Source organism: Bubalus kerabau, chromosome 3, assembly GCF_029407905.1.
Source record: "Bubalus kerabau isolate K-KA32 ecotype Philippines breed swamp buffalo chromosome 3, PCC_UOA_SB_1v2, whole genome shotgun sequence".
Classification (NCBI taxonomy): Eukaryota; Metazoa; Chordata; class Mammalia; order Artiodactyla; family Bovidae; genus Bubalus; species Bubalus kerabau.
The window spans coordinates 7,809,278-7,826,700 of record NC_073626.1 but is presented as its reverse complement, the minus strand read 5'-3'; positions in this window follow the sequence as shown (position 1 = coordinate 7,826,700).

Here is a 17,423-nt window from a genome sequence, read left to right as displayed (position 1 = left end):
ATCTGCACACGTCTACACCCACAGCCACACATCTGCCCCTCCGTTTCCCCGTTTCTAGCAATTCTGTGACAGAGGTCATGCTTCTGAGCAATTGTCACTACTTTATAATGTCAAGACGGTTTTACTCGCTACTAAGGGTGCCTTGGTGATCACCCATTCCCTCAGTCTCCTCCAGTTTTCTGGAGATATAAGTACAGCCCCATTATGGACTGCCTGCATGGGAGGGGCGGGGAGGGGATCTTATTCCAAAGGCTGATTCTTCCCCAGACCCACTGAAACAGAATCTATTGGGTTGGAATCAGCGGTTAAAAAAGATCTCTAGCTAATTATTATGCACAATGAAGTTTAGTGACCGCTGACAGCAAGACCACAAGTAAATTGGTCCATAAAGGAGCCAGACCCAATGCCTTGATTTCATTCTCATATGTATCTCATTAACTATATCTCCAGTTCACCACCGTCCTCCAATGGTCCAATGATAAGAAAAAGAAATGTACAAGAAAGGTTTAAATGTGAAGGAGCAAAATAAGAGAAATAAAACCTAAGTAATTCATGCTAAAATGTGAAACAGGATAATTTTTAACTCTTTTTAATGACACCAAGACACCTAAGACATAATTACTTTTAAAGCCAGTGTGATTCAGGTAACCAAGATGACTGAAATTACAAACACATTTTAATACGGATGCCGATTTAGAGCAAATGAACTAGAGACGTGAGAACAGCAAAGCAAAGCAAAATAAAACAAAACAGAAAGAGGGGTTTTTCTTCAAAATATTTTTTAAAAATGCTTTATTAAAACATATGGATAGACAGTAAAAGTGTTAGTTGCTTAGTTGTGTCTAACTCTTGGCAACTTTATGGATTGTAGCCCACCACACTCCTCTGTTCATGGAATTATCCAGGCAAGAGTACTGGAGTGGGTAGCCATTCCTTTCTCCAGGAGATCTTCCAGATCCACGGACTGAACCCTGGTCTCCTGCTTTCCAAGCAGATTCTTTACTCTCTGAGCCACCAGGAAAGCCCTGGATAGATAGTTCAGTTCAGTTCAGTTGCTCAGTCGTGTCTGACTCTTTGCAACCCCATGAACCACGGTACGACAGGCTTCTCTGTCCATCACCAATTCCCAGAGCTTACTCAAACTCAAGTCCATTGAGTCGGTGATGCCATCCAGCCATCTCATCCTCTGTCGTCCCCTTCTACTCCTACCTTCAATCTTTCCCAGCATCAGGGTCTTTTCAAATGAGTCAGTTCTTTGCATCAGGTGGCCAAAGGACTAGAGTTTCAGCTTCAACATCAATCCTTCCAATGAATATTTAGGACTGATTTCCTTTAGGATGGACTGGTTGTATCTCCTTGCAGTCCCAGGGACTCTCAAGAGTCTTCTCCAACACCACAGTTCAAAAGCATCAATTCTTCAGTGTTCAGCCTTCTTTATGGTCCATTGCTCACATCCATACATGACTACTGGAAAAAACATAGCTTTGACTAGACAGACTTTTGTTGGCAAAGTAATGTCTCTGCTTTTTAATATGCTATTTAGGTTAGTCATAGCTTTTCTTCCAAGAAGAAAGCATCTTTTAATTTCACAACTGCAGTCACCATCCGCAGTGACTTTGGAGCCAAAAAAAAAATAAAGTCTCTCACTGTTTCCATTGTTTCCCCATCTATTTGTCATGAAGTGATGGGACTGGATGCCATGATCTTAGTTTCTTGAATGTTGAGTGTTAAGCCAGCTTTTTCACTCTCCTCTTTCACTTTCATCCAGAGGCTCTTTAGTTTTTCTTTGCTTTCTGCCATAAGGGTGGTGTCATCTGCATATCTGAGGTTATTGAGATTTCTCCTGGCAATCTTGATTCCCGCTTGTGCTTCATCCAGCCCAGCATTTCACATGATGTACTCTGCATATAAGTTAAATAAGCAGGGTGACAGTACACAGCCTTGATGTAGTCCTTTCCCCATTTGGAACCAGTCTGTTGTTCCATTTCCACTTCTAACTGTTTCTTCCTGACCTGCATATAGATTTCTCAGGAAGCAGGTCAGGTGGTCTGGTATTCCCATCTTTTTAAGAATTTTCCACAGTTTGTGGTGATCCACACAGTCAAAGGCTTTGGCATAGTCAATAAAGCAGAAGTAGATGTTTTTCTGGAACTCTCTTGCTTTTTTGATGATCCAGCAGATGTTGGCAATGTGATTTCTGGTTCCTCTGTCTTTTCTAAATCCAGCTTGAATATCTGGAAGTTCACAGTTCACGTACTGTTGAAACCTGGCTTGGAGAATTTTGAGCATTACTTTGCTAGTGTGTGAGATGACTGCAATTGTGCAGTAGTTTGAACATTTTTTGGCATTGCCTTTCTTTGGGATTGGAATGAAAACTGACCTTTTCCAGTCCTGTGGCCACTGCAGAGTTTTCCAAATTTGCTGGCATATTGAGTGCAACACTTTCACAGCATCATCTTTTAGAATTTGAAATAGCTCAACTGGAATTCCATCACCTCCACTAGCTTTGTTCGTAGTGATGCTCCCTAAGGCCCACTTGACTTTGCATTCCAGGATGTCTGGCTCTAGGTGAGTGATCATACCATTGTGGTTATCTGGGTCATGAAGATCTTTTTCGTACAGTTCTTCTATGTATTCTTGGATAGACAGTAGTTACCAATAAATATACATATACTGGGGACAGAGTTCAAAAGTTTTCTTGATAAGAATACATAATCAAAGGTGTTGAGAGACTACTGCTTTATTTCATTCCTTCACAATCTTGGTAGTTCAGATCAATCTAATAAATTTTTGAATTACAAAATGATACAAATATATGGTCCTCTGCGACCCCTCTTAGAAGATATCTGTATTTTAACAGAGGACAATGCTTACTCCAGAGGAAGCCACTCAAGGTGAGTTTCAGGCTTGCTGGCTGGCAGGTAGATGAGACTTTGGGGTAGAGAAGACTTTCCCACAAAAAGCATATCCAAGAAGAAAATTCTAAGGGTTCTTAACCCTTCCCTTGGCTGGGAGGAGGAAATCAAGACAGGCATGGTTTTTCAGTGAATTCACCAATTACCTTCTATTTTCCTACCTGAGGGGGCTTCAAAATATGCTCAAGTAGGTTACTGATGGTGTCCTCAGGTAGTCTGAGGACAAGTATCTTATTGGTGTTTCCTATATTCGTATTTTTATTGCAGTTTTACATAGGCTATTTCAGTTTGAAGAATCAACTCCATGAGCACATTAATCCTTTCATTTGAAAGAATATTTTTTGTGTGTTTTGCTTGGGAAGGAAAACTCAGTTCCTTATCTTGCCTCTGTGTTTCTCTCCCTTTCACTCTACCTATAGCCAGCACATGTCTAATTCATGCTTCCCAAAATGCCAAACATATTTTGCAAAGGAATCTGCTTTAGAGTGATCGAGTATCCTAGTTTGCCTGGGATTGTCTTGTTTTAGTGTTGAGTGTCCTGCATTCCCAGTCTTGCTCACCCAGAGCTGCACTACCCAATACGATCGTTACTTTGTTGCTGTTTAGGCGCTCAGCCGGTTGGACTCTTTGTGACCCTATGGACTGTATTCAGCCAGGCTCCTCGGTCCATGGGATTTCCCAGGCAAGAATACTGGAGTGGGTTGCCATTTCCTTCTCCAGGGGAGATTTCTGACCCAGGGATCAAACCCACACCTCCTGCACTGTGGGCGGATTCTTTACCACTAAGCCTCCTGGACTTCCCCACTAGCCACATAAAGCAAGTTAAGTCTCAGTAAGTTAAAACAGATAAAACAGCTCCTCACTTGCACTAGCTATAGTTGAAGTGTTTAATAACTACATGTGGCTTGTAGTTACCTTATTGGCCAAGGTAGACGTAAAAATCTCTAGCGTTGCAACAAGTTCTGTTGGGTAGCGCTGAGCTAGAGGGTTTTTCCAGCAATTACCTAGAACTAACATCTCTGAAAGCCGTACCCTGGTCAGGCATCACCAGTTGGTTGAGAAAACTCATGTGATGGGGCCTGCTGTCTCAGTGAACACACACACAGTGTGCTAGCTCAGCAAAGCCTCAGTGAAAACTTTTGTTTTTCAGAGTTCACATTTCCTGATGCATCAGGCTTCTGGAACCATGCCCCTAATCTTCCCGGCTCCTGGGGATTCATAAACAGTTGTTAGCATTTAGTGAAAATGGGGACATGGCATATGAAGCGAACATGACAGCAAGAAAAGACAATCTGCCTCCTCTTAAATTGTGTCCATGAGGGATGAGGGAGCACACCAATTGCGTTCCCGTTTATGGGTTTTCCCCTGATGCACAGCACAGCAAAGAGGGAGCTGGACTTGACTGAGTTAGAGCCAAAGGAGGACATGCAAGAGGAAAACTGTCTTAGGAATGGGGGCTTTTAAGTCAGTTGCATCCCGACCCCAAGCCATCAGCTGGCTGGAGCAAGGATGCTTCTCTTACAAAGTGGCCAAGAGTCACGGAGGACACAGCACTTTGACAACACCCCTGCTCCTCCAGGTCTAAGGAGAATTAGAAACAGAAGCAGGAACAAACCGCCCATTGGTCAGAAGAGTCTTTGCTGCGAGATCTAATTGTGAGCACAGGGATTTATTTGTTTCAATAATAGGTTAAGCACCTACTATGGGCCCTACTCTTGAGTCTTTCACTGTCTAGGAGGGGGGATTAATATGTTTGCTGGCTTTTAAAATATAAAGTAACCAATGGTTGTTTGTGAAGACAGTGATGATGATAACGATGACGGTGATGACTAACATTTATTAAGAGCTTTCCACGTGGCAGGCTCTACTCTGAGTGTTTTACGTGAAGAAATAAAAGAACACTTAGGAATATAGACGCCGGAAGGACCCCCAGGTGACGATGTAACACACTTTCAAAATTTCCATGAAATTTAGCAAATAAACAAAGCAAAAGTCTCACAAGTTGCTTGAAAAAATACCCTAGTAAATCGATTTAGACAATGAATGTTATTTTTTAAATAACCTTCTTTATTTTGGAATGACTTTAGATTCACGGAGTAGTTTCAAAGAAAGCACACAGTCCCCATATGATAATTGGTTTCTGAGTCAGAGAGAAATGCCTTCAAGTCCCAGTTCTGCTATTTACTGTTATGCCCTTGGATAAGTTATTTAACCACTCAGATCCTCAGATGTGGCTTCCTCAATTGTAAAACGGCACAATAGAAGCTACTTTGGAGGGCCGTGGGAAGGAAAACAATGAGAGAATTTGTGTAAAGTGCTTTGTACATGCTTGGGCCACTGATGTGCTTACTAAACAGTGCATTATTATTTATGTGGATCAGATCTTTGTTTTAATGAATTAATGAAAATAATATGTCATAATAATTTTAAATGGCCAATATTTAATAGCTATGGTTTCAGCTGGGAAAGATTGAGAGCAGAAGGAGAAGGGGGCAACAGAGGATGAGATGGTTGCATAGCATCACCAACTCAGTGGATGTGAGTTTAAGCAAACTCTGGGAGATAGTGAAGGACAGGGAAGCCTGGTGTGCTGCAGGCCCTGGAGTTGCAAAGGGTTGGGCACGACTGAGCGACTGCACAACAATAACTGCGTAGTTTCCGCACTTCAGAGGACATCTTCTATTTCCTCATCTTGTTCCTTTTCTCAGGCAGTTGAAGAGGCGCTCAGTCTACCCTTCAACCAGGCTCAGTCTGCACCAGGCCAAATGGATGCACCATCGCTTTGTCTCACATTGTGAACATGTCTCTGCCCACCCAAAGAGATGGAAGGGTGGTGGAGTGTATGTACCCACTGTCTTAGATAGCTCAGGCGGATATAACCAAAACACCGCAGACTGGGTGACTTAAGCACAGAAATTTATGCCACTTGGTTCTGGAGGCAAAACCTCCGAGACCAAGGTGCCTGCAGACCCAGTGTCTGGTGTGAGACCACTCTGTGGCTTGTAGAGCATCGTCTTCTCGTTGTATCTTCACAAGGCAGAGAGCAGAGACAGGAAGCAAACTGTCCCGTGTATTCTCATAAGGGCACTAATCCCGTCTTGAGGGCTCCAGCCTCATGACCTAATTACCCCTCAAAGCGTCTCCAAACACCGGCCAATTGGGAACTAGAGTTTCAACACGTGAGTTCTGAGAGGACACACTCCGTCCATGGAATCCATGCAGGATGCGAGGCTGAAATACCCTCCTCTGGTCTGCCCAGTGGGGGCTCCCTGAGAGGGCTCACACTGCACCTCCTCGGGAGCTCTAGACATGGGCCCAGGGGCTCCTTCTTCTGTGCGCTTGGGGAAAGTTCCATAGCTCAGGGTCCCGCTGTCCCCCTGCTGGGCTTGGGCTGGAAGCAGCAGGGCAGAGAGATGGGAGGACCCTTTTCAACTTCTTCCCTTTTCTTCCCCATCTATGATCTCTGTGGTCCTGAGAGCTGTTTCTCTGTTTTTCAAACTCAGAGAACTCCCAGGATCCTTGGGCCCCTGTGTGGTCCATCAGAGCCACACACGTGTGTCCCCATCTGAGTGGAGGAAGAGTCACTCCTGCTCTCTGATTCCTTCAGAAGAAAATACTAACTAGATAATATTTGGGCTATGAATTCAAAATCAGTTTTTGGAGGCTTCAGAATTTGGTCAACAGTTGAACACACTTGAATTTTTCCATATGTCACTCTGTTAGCAGAAGACTTCTGATTATATCTTACAATCCCCCTTGATTAAAGCAAAGACTCCAGGTCAACACTTAGCATTTACTTTTCTTCTTACCTACCCTTGCCCACATGAACTCGCCCCCATTATACACACACACACACACACACACACACACACAAAGAAAGAGGTGTGATAATCCACAAACCTTGGACTTCAAGTCTATTTCAGTTGCTCTTTTCAATTCCTAAGAAGCTACTCAGGGTGCACTGGGAAATTCTGAGTTACAGACTTAATGGAAAGCCCCAGGTCAAGAGTAACAGCTCTTCTTTAGTTTAAAAGTTAATGTTGACCTTAAGAGAATTCTAAAATATGCTTGGAAATTGTTCCCATCAAATGTTTTCTGCAAAGAGTTCAGCCTTCTTGCAACGAAGAACCTATTGACAGATTTAGCATCTCAACATGCCCTTCACCAAAGATACACTATGAAAGTTGGCCCTGCCACTTTCCGTTCCTGTACTTTCTAGCAGTGAGGTAGGTACCTGTCGGTTAGACGGGCATTCTGACCAGGTGCCAGCTGTGAGGACAGATGGGCTGGGGGTAATTCCCATCATGAAACCTAACACTGACCGAGTACTTACTTAGCACTTCACATGTACTGTCTCATTCAACCTCTGATGAGTTGGGCACTCTTATTATCCCATTTTACAGTCGAAGAAACTGAGATTCAGAGATTCATTCACTTGCTTGCTGTCACACGGGTGAGGAGAAGTGAAACTAGGATTTGAAGAAGGACCCACTGACTTTGGAGCCCACACTCTTGGCCATTAAGTGACCAGGCTTTGCCTCACTTCACTCCAGAGTCCACGCTTCTTTGGAAGTCAACATTTAGCTGCAGACCAGCAGGCACACCAAACAGAAAGCAATCTGAGGACCACCCAAATCATCCAGCATCTTGCAAACCTTTCCTCAGTCATCCCCTCTCTCTCAGTAGCCCTGTAACGATGTCACTGATGGGAGAAGAGCGGCTGTGCTGGGACTGAGCCCTGGGTTTTTCTGTGTGGCACTTTGCCCAGTGGCTTCTAGGCCCAGTGTTTTCTCTTTTAGCTCCTGAGACGGTCCTCACTTTGAAAGCTACAACTAGACTCATAGGACCAGGGATGCTCACTTTAACACCATCAAAGACCCAAAAACTTTGTAAAAGCTGTTCTGTGTTATTACAACAGTTGGGAGTCAATAGACCTGCCGTGAAACAATCACTGTTTCCGAGAACAGAAAAAAAGTCACCTCCTCAGCACTTCAAGTAGCTCATTGGCAAAGAGGGCTTGTGGTTTGAGGTCAGCCTTGAAGACAAGTGGCTAGGCTTCATCTACTCCCTATGTAGACCTTTTCCATATCATTTTAACATTACTCCCTCTGAATCCTGGAAGGTGGACAGGGAAGGGGAAAAGGCAGAATATCATGGTAAAAGTTTTGATATCTTTGAAGACAAGTATACAAAGGGTTGATACTGGAGTAGAGGGTCAGGAAGAGACCTTACCTCTGACCAGCTGAGAAGCAGCTGTGCTTCTGTCAACAGGAGCTCACAAGCCATAAAACATTCTCATCCTGAGCAGGCCAGGTTTCAAAGAAATCTACTGTTCTTGAAGGTAAGAGAGAGCTGCTGAGTTTATTCTGCATTGGCATGTGATTTATTTTTGGCACCACTAAAAACTGGAATCCCTTTGAGTAGCCCCAAAATGCCATGATTCTGGAGGAGAATGATGGAAAATGTACCTCCACCAACCAGACAATGTGAAACATTCTAGATGAATAATTGATACATAATGATTCAGACAGGGTTGGCAGACAGAAAATGCCAAAGCGGCCTACAGATTTGACCTTAAACTTCAGCCATTTTGTAAACAAGTGTTCCGGGAGGTTTCACTTCATTTTCATACAGGTCAAGTGTGGCATTTCTATTCAGGGGTCAGTCGAGTAAATTATTAACCAAAACAACTCATTTTGACCAAATGAGTCAACTCTGCAATAAACAATTTGGCAGTTTGTGTGTGTTTTTGGATCTTTTTGTTTACTTTTTTGTTAAGGGGATTTTAAAAAAAAAAAAACAACAACACAGCAACCTTTTCCTTGCTTTTATGAAACACTGCCCTATGTTTCCAGGCAGAAAAGCAAAAAAACTTTCAAAAGGTCGCCTGATCTCATTTCAGCAATGTAGAAATAAGAAGAAAACCAACTAACATGAAAAAAAAAAAGATGTATCAGATAACAATCTTTGGCAGATGTCTTAAAGCAGAATATATAAATATGCCTGCCATAGACGTAATACTAAGAGGATTTCACCTTGAAACTCGATAGCTGTAATTCCTTAATAAAGACCACTTGTTTGTCAAGGGCTAGATTAATCTCTGAGCTGGGTTCTACAGGAAATCAAATTCTGGTCCATTATAGGAGTCATTATCAATATCCTCCCTGAGGATAAATTTGAGATGGAACAAGAGGCAAATAAAGCCTTTTTTCATCCCAAGCCAGTGCATGTAAACACAAACTGAGATCCTGAGGTGCTTCTCCAAAGCTTCAGGGGAGAGCATGCTCCCATCTCCCCACAGGATCATGGCCTGTTCCGTATGAAGGACATTGAATTCTTTTGGTTTCTATAGAGTAATGGTCTTCACTTTAGGGGTGATTTTCTCCCCATGGACTTTTGGTAATGTCCGGAGATACTTTTGGTTGTAATATTGGGTCCCCTGGTGGCACCAAATACACAAAGTAAATCAAGGTAGCATCACAAAGGCTCAGGAAATTAGGTTGTCATTGGAACGATGGTCTACGAAAGTGAGGCCAGGACCTGTGTGCTAACCTTAACAGGGTGACTGATCGCTCAAATAAAAGATTTAAATAGGATTCAGAGAGTCTTAAGATAATAATCAAAATTTCTAGGATACAACTGAAAACCCTGGCCATACCAAGAACCAGAAAAAGCACAGATTGAATTCAAAGAAACAATCAACTTCTACCAACACAGAAATGAATAGGATGTTGGAATTATCTGACAAAGAGTGTAAAGCAGCTTTACATTAATTTAATATGAAGCATTAAAAAATGCTTTAATGGGCAATTGAAAATTCTCTTGAAACAGATAAAAAATAGAAAATATCCACAAAGAAGTAGAAGCTATAAAAAAGAACCCAATTAAAATTATAGAATTGAAAGATACAGTAATAGAAGAAAAACAAAAAACCTCACTGAATGGGCTCGGTACCAAAGTAGAGATAACAGAGGATACAACCAATTAACCTTTTTTTTTTTAAAGGAAGCTCCATTTATTTATTTATTTATTGAAGGATAATTTTTTTACAGAATTGTGCTAGTTTCTGCCAAACATCATTTCTGGACCAATTTACTCAAGTCAAAAACCAGAGAGAAAATAGACCAGAAAAAACAAAATCTAATTAGAAGAGCCTTTGGGAACTGTGGGACAACAACTAAAGATCCAAAATTCATACCATTGGAGATCCAGAAGGAAAATAGAAAAAGAGTTAGATTGAAAGAGCATTTTTTTTTTAAATGGCTGAAAATTTCTCAAATTTGGTAAAAGATATAAATCTACAGACTTAAACTACACAATCTCCAAATATGGGAAGTCCAATGAAATTCAAGCCACAACACATTGTAAATACACTTCAGAAAACTAAAGATAGTTTTCAAAACAACCAGAGACAAATGAAGCATTAACCGTAGCGGAACATAGCTTCAAATAAAAGCATATTTCTTACCTAAAACAGTGGAGGCCAGAAGGAAGTTGCACAGTATTTTCAAGTGCTGAAAGAAAAGAACTGTTAGCAGTGAATTCTGTATCTTAGAAAACTATTTTTTAGGAATGAAAGGGAAATGAAAACATTCTCAGATGAAGGAAAACTTAAAAGAATTTTGTTACTAGCAGACTTGCCCTTAAACCATGGCTAAAGGAATTACAGTCAGCCCTCCCTATCTATAAAGACCCTGGTGGCTCAGCTGGCAAAGAACCTGCCTGCATGCCGGAGACCTGGATTCGATCCCTGGGTCGGGAAGATCCCCTAGAGAAGGAAATAGCCACCCATTTCAGTATTCTTGCCTAGAAAATTCCATGGACAGAGAAGCCTGGCGGGCTACAGTCCATGGGGTTGCAAAGAGTCAGACATGACTGAACATGTCCATATTTATGAGTTCCACATCTACAGATTCAACCAACTGTGGGTCAAAGATATTCCCCACCTCCCAAAATTCCAGAAAGTTCCAAAAAGCAAAAGTTGAATTTGCCAGACAGAAATTATTAACATAAAATTTTTATTGTATTTGTAACTATTCATAGACACACCTCTTTTATTGCACTCTGCTTCATTGTATTTCACAGATAATTGCTTTTTTTTTTTTTTTTTTACAAATTGAAGGTCTGTGGCAACCCTGCATCAAGTAAGTCTATCAGCACCAACTTCCCAACAGATCTGTCACTGCGTGTCTCTATGTCGCATTTTGATAACTCTCACAATATTTCGCATTTTGATAACTCTCACAATATTTCAAACCTTTTCATTATTATTATATCTGTTTCGTGTTCTGTGATCAGTGAGTTTTGATGTTTCTACAATGTTTCTACACTGACTCAGATGATGGTTAGCATTTTTTACTAATAAAGTATTTTTTTAATTAAGATATGTACATTCTTTCAGAAATAATGCTACTGCACACTAAATAAACTATCAGATCAGATCAGTCGCTCAGTCATGTCCGACTCTTTGCGACCCCATGAATCGCAGCACGCCAGGCCTCCCTGTCCATCACCAACCCTCGGAGTTCACTGAGACTCATGTCCATCGAGTCAGTGATGCCATCCAGCCATCTCAGCCTCTGTCGTCCCCTTCTCCTCCTGCCCCCAATCCTTCCCAGCATCAGGGTCTTTTCCAATGAATCAACTCTTCGCATGAGGTGGCCAAAGTACTGGAGTTTCAGCTTTAGCATCATTCCATCCAAAGAAATCCCAGGACTGATCTCCAACTATAGAAGGCTGTAAATACAACTTTTATATGCCCTGGGAAACCAAAAAATTGCAAGTGACTCACTTTATGATGTTATTTGCTTTATTGTGGTGGCCTGGACCTGAACCTGTAATATCCCCAAGATCTGCCTGTACATAGCATTTATTCTACAGTAGGGACTATAAGTAATTTAGAGATTTAACATGTACAGGAGGATGTACGTAGGTTATAGGCAAATGCTACACCATTTTATATAAGGGACTTGAGCATGTTTGGATTTTGGATCTGCAGGAGGTCTTAAAATTAATCACGCAAGGATCTTGAGGGATGTCTATAATTCTAACTGGATGACGATGACAAAAGGATGAAGCTTGAAGCATCAGAAAGGATGAAAGAACAATGTCGAGAGCAGATACGTGGCCTAAACAATAGACTAACTCTTCTCGTGAGTTTTAAAAATTACTTAATGAGGAGAACAAAAACTGTAACACAATCTGATTTCTAAGAGTATGATATTTAAAAGTGGGGAAAGTGAAGGGACTAAAATGGAAGTAAGGAATCCAAGAGGCAAACTGTAATGCCAGCAGGCTGTAATAAGTCACATATGTATATTGTCATACCCAGAGCAATCATTTAGAAAACGACACAAACAGATACACTCAAAAATACTATAATTAAACCAAGACAGAATCTTAAGAAGTGTTTAATGAACACACAGCAGGCATGAAAGGAGAAGCAGTGGTAAAAAAAACAAACAAAAAACAGAGGAAACAAGGAGAAAACAAGTAACTAAGTGGAAAACTTAAGTCCTAATAAACTAAAAACTACCTTAACTGTAATTGCCTAAATATATCTATTGAAAGGCAGAGACTGGCACAGTGGGTTAAGAAAAACCTCACAACTCGTCTATGATACTTACATGAAACTTGCTTTAATGTCAACAAAATAGATAGGCTGACGGTAAAAAGATTAAAAATATGTACCATGTAAGCATTAATTTCAAAAAGAAAGAATAATATTAATATCAGATAAAGTAGGCTTTATCTGAGCAAAGAAACTTACTAGAGACAAAGTGATACATTACAAATGTTAAAAGGATTAATCACCAGGAAGGTAAGTGATTCTGAAGTTGTATATACCAAATAATAGAGTCTTATACACATAAAGGAAAAACTGAGAGGCTGGAAAGTAGAGATAGCCTAATTTATAATTATTGTTAGGGCCTTCAATACTGCTCTTCAACAAATGACATAATTATTAGATAAAAAATCAGCAAATCAGAGTGCAGTTTCTATATACAAATATACATGACTCAAACATCATACTGTACAGGCTGCTAAAATAAGGTAGCCAGAGCTTAACTGCTAACCTTCTTGTGGTGAATTTCCCAGGAAAATAGGCATTCACATGAGTTTTAAAAGGTTGAAACTGGAATTGCTGATTGGTCAGTATTGAATGCATTTCTTAACTTTGCTGATTAGTTCAACATGTAGAAGTCTACCTGAAAAATCTGAGTTCTTTCATGAGAAAACTCACACATTTCTGATTAACACAGTTTTGCAAAACATGAAATCTGACATGGCATTAAAAAAGTCATTTGTAGGTACACAGCTTCTCTTTAATAACTTCATCAGACCTCACATAATCAAGTGATGCACTAATTCAAGCAAGAGAAATACACTTGAAAATTTTAGAACTTGGGTACAAAACAAAGTAATTCAAGAAATAGTGAAAACTCACTGGCCTGATTGTTAAGACACTTGTGTTCTGGTCGTTGGTCCCCCCATTAATAGCTGTGTGATTTGGGGCAAGTCCCTTAACCTCTCTGAGCTTTAATTTCTCATCTGACCTCATACGGTTCTTTCCTGCTCTAAACCTTCAAGACAATGTGAGTCAATTTCATGCTTGTGAACAGGAAGAGTTCTTTGGCCTTGCAACTGAAAATGCACCATTAAAATTATCAAGAGAACTCAGCTCCTTTGAGTGGGTCCAAGAAGGTTAATACAGACACTGCATTCTACTGTGAAAGCAGAGCTGGATTAGAGAGTAAGGTAGATCTGGATCGGGTTTCCCAGTGCAACAGCCAACATGAAGGCTAGGAAAGTTCTCATAGATTGGAAAAGGGGAAAAAAAAAAAAAAAGGCTCTGATGCCTTTCAGAGTTGGCTTGGTTTGGTGGCTAGAAACCCACACGTGGTTTCACCAAACGGACTTCAGATGGGACCCTTTAATAAATGTTCTAGTTTGAAAAAGCAGGGCAGTAACAATGACATCTAAGAGAAACAAGTGCTGTTAGATGGGACATAAATAACCCAAAGGGTGAAACACTTCCTTCTAACTCAGTCCTCAGCCGCTTGTAGAGCAAATGGATGAGGGGCCCTAGGGATGCAAAGTCCACTGGAAGGAAGATGCTAATCTCCCTGAACTTGGCTTCAACTGGGCATGACACATATTTAATTATTTCCAGAAACATCTACTTTTTCTTGGGGAAAAGAGCCATTGGAAGACTGTGGGGGTGATATTGGTTCAGAGGCAGCAGGGCTTCTAGATAAATACAAACAGCTCTGGGTGATGAGAGCAGTAATGATCAGGAAATCCAAGGGTAAGAGAAACTTCCCCTGCCCCAGGCAGATATTAAGAAAACCACAATACCAGAACTGATCCATGCAAACAAAGTTTATTAGCATCTAGAATTTACCTGCTATCTTAAACAGTGCTGGCTTCCCAGGTGGCTCAGTGGTAAAGAATCCACCTACCAATGCAGGAGATGCAAGTTTGATCCCTGAGTCGGGAAGATCCCCCAGAGAAGGAAATGGCAACTCCAGTATTCTTGCCTGGGAAATCCCCTGGACAGAAGAGCCTAGTGGGCTACAGTCCACAAGGTCACAAAAAAGTCAGACACGACTTAGTGACTAAACATCAACAGCAAATAAAAAGTGCTGAGGACCCAGAGGTGTATCAGATACCCCGGGAGGCACTCATAATTTGATTGGCTCCCCTGAATTGCAGCAGAAAGAGGTAGCCCCCACTCAGCTGGGAATTTAATAATGGGACTGTTCACTAAAGGGTGGACGAAGTGAAGAGAGTGTGCAAGGGCTGTGGAGGTATAGATCAACTTTGAAAGGAATGAGCCAAATTGAAATGGCTCTTTATAGGTTAACAGGGTAAGTGGAATACAGATAAGTTCCACCAACTTGTCTTGACGCTTAAAGGGACTAAGATTTACCAGTTAGTTTGCTTAGCATCGTCAGCTGGAGGGGTCCCTCCCTTGCGCCAGAATGAAACCATAATCCTTCAGCCTTTTCACCATAACCTCAAGCCCTTAATTCCCTCTCAGCATTGTGCTTCCTGCAGCCATCACTGTGAAGGGTCTTCCACTGACCCTTCCACCGTGGTTGGTGCTACGGCATGCCTGGGAGTGGGTGTGCGTCCGTGAGGGCATGGGGCTTCCCTCCAGTCTCTTTAGAGGCAATCCCCCTCCAACTACTCCTTTAGCCCAGTAGGCATCCTGGCTTTAGGAAGCGAGACAATCACCATCTCTTACTTGAGGGAACTAACTAACACCCCAATGGAAGCCAACGTCTGACCAGCTCAAGGTCACACAGTAGATGGAAGCCCACATTTGAGCCCCTGCCCTTTTGCACTTCATCATTCTGTGGCTGGCCTAGGAATGGGTTATCGTTTCTGTCAGACAAAACTGTTCCCTGTGTTGGTGGCCATAACAACTTTGTTCAGGGAGATGACATTAATTCTGACTTTCTCCTGCACAACCTCCAGAGTCTCCCCTGCTCTAGTCAATGCATTCATACTTAACTCTGTCTTCTGTATATTTAGAATGACAGAATAAATTTGCAGGCTAATTTAGGCTCCATTAGTACGCTCTGCCTGCCTCTATTGCAGTACTTATCACATCGAGCTATAATTTTTTGTTTACATATCTGTCTCTGCCATTTGACTGCGAGTTCCTACAGGGATTAGCCTATGTCTTGCTCATTGTAGTATTGTACCTCCTCCCCAGAAGCCAGCAGCTGAACATTTTGAGTATAGTAGGTATTTAATGAATGAAATAGCTTTATAGTAAGGTTCAATAGACAAGGGGCTTTCCTTGTGGCTCAGCTGGTCAAGAATCCACCTGCAATGTGGGAGACCTGGGTTCGATCCCTGGATTGGGATGATCCCCTGGAGAAGGGAAAGGCTACCCACTCCAGTGTTCTGGCCTGGAGAATTCATTAGACAAGTACACCCACTATGCACATATTCATTTATTCAACAGATATTTATTAAGTTCTTATTGTGTGCTTAACATTATGCTAAGCTCTAGGAATCAAAACACACCACCTGTATGTGTTTGAGAGATAATGGGACACACAAAAAGATAAATTCCTAATTGTTATAGACTGTGTTTCTCCAAAATTCATGAGTTGAAATCTTACCCCCAAAGTGATGGCATGGGGAGATGTCACCTTATGAAGGTGATTACGTCATGAGGCTGGAGCACTGGTGATGGGGCTAGAGTCACTACAAACAGTACCCCAGAGAGATGCTGGCCCCTTCCCACACAGGCAGCAGTGTGACTGTCTGGGAAGCAAGCTCTCACCAGACAGGATCTACCGGCATCTTAGCCTTGGACTTCCCAGCCTCCAAAACTGAGATAAACAAGTTTCTGTTGTTGAAAAGCCACTCCATCTGTGGTATTTTTGTTATAGCACTAAAACACTAATCATCACGCAATTTGCAGAGATGCGCAGGGTATTAAGGGAGACTAGAAGTGGCTATTCAACATGGCCTGGTTGAGGAGAGGTTCAGGTAAGGGTTCTAAGAGAAGGAAACTGCTGAGCTGTATTAGTACATGGTTATGGGATACCAAGTCAAAGACATGTTGGGAGGAGGCCTCCAGGGAGAAGAAACAGTAAGGGTAAGGGTACAGGATGTGACATAGCCGGTGTGATTGGAAACTCTGCCAATTTGGATTGTAGGAGGAGCATTAAGTATGAGACAAGAGTGCGACAGGAAAGAGCATCAAAGCTAGGTGAGAGGGGCCACTTCATCAAGTTATGGGACTTGGATATTATTCTATTAATGATACCGACACAGTAAAGGGACCTGAGTTGAGGAGAGACAGAGATGTTGTAAGGTTGGCATTTTAGGTTGAATCACTCCCTGACCCGTGTGAAGAACACAGTTGGGGGATGAGACGAGAATTAGGAAAACCAGGTAGAACAGAGTTACTGTAGTACTGGAAAGAGATGAAGACTTGCACTAGGCAGCTGTAGAAGAAATGGAAAGAAGAGGACTGGCTCGGGCTGGATTGGGAGATAAACTTGGCACCTTGAGAGAGAGGAAACAAGGAGGACTCCCAGGAAGAGACTGGGTCCGTACTCAGAGAAGGGAGGGAGCAGTCAGGTGTGGGGCAAGGTAGTGAGTTCATCTTATACATCGTGAGTTTGGGGCGCATCTAACTAATTGAGGGAATGTCCAACAAGTAGCTGAAGATATGCTTGAAGCTTGATGGGGATGGGGAGAGGGTTAGGACTAGAAGTATGAAATTTTGATCATAAGCTAGAAAGCAGTGGTAGAGACCAAGATGGTGGCAAAATCACTGCGGTAATACATAGTGTAGATGGACAAAGGGCTGGACCAGCTCCCAGGGAAACTCCAGGGAGATTGAGGCCTTTGTCTCCTTTCCCAATATTTCTTCAAATCCTTACCCATCTGCAGACCTGTGCTTGAGATTTTGTATAAAGAGATAAAAGTCCCTCAGTCTATGATGATGCTTACTAGGAATCCATTCTGGGGGACATA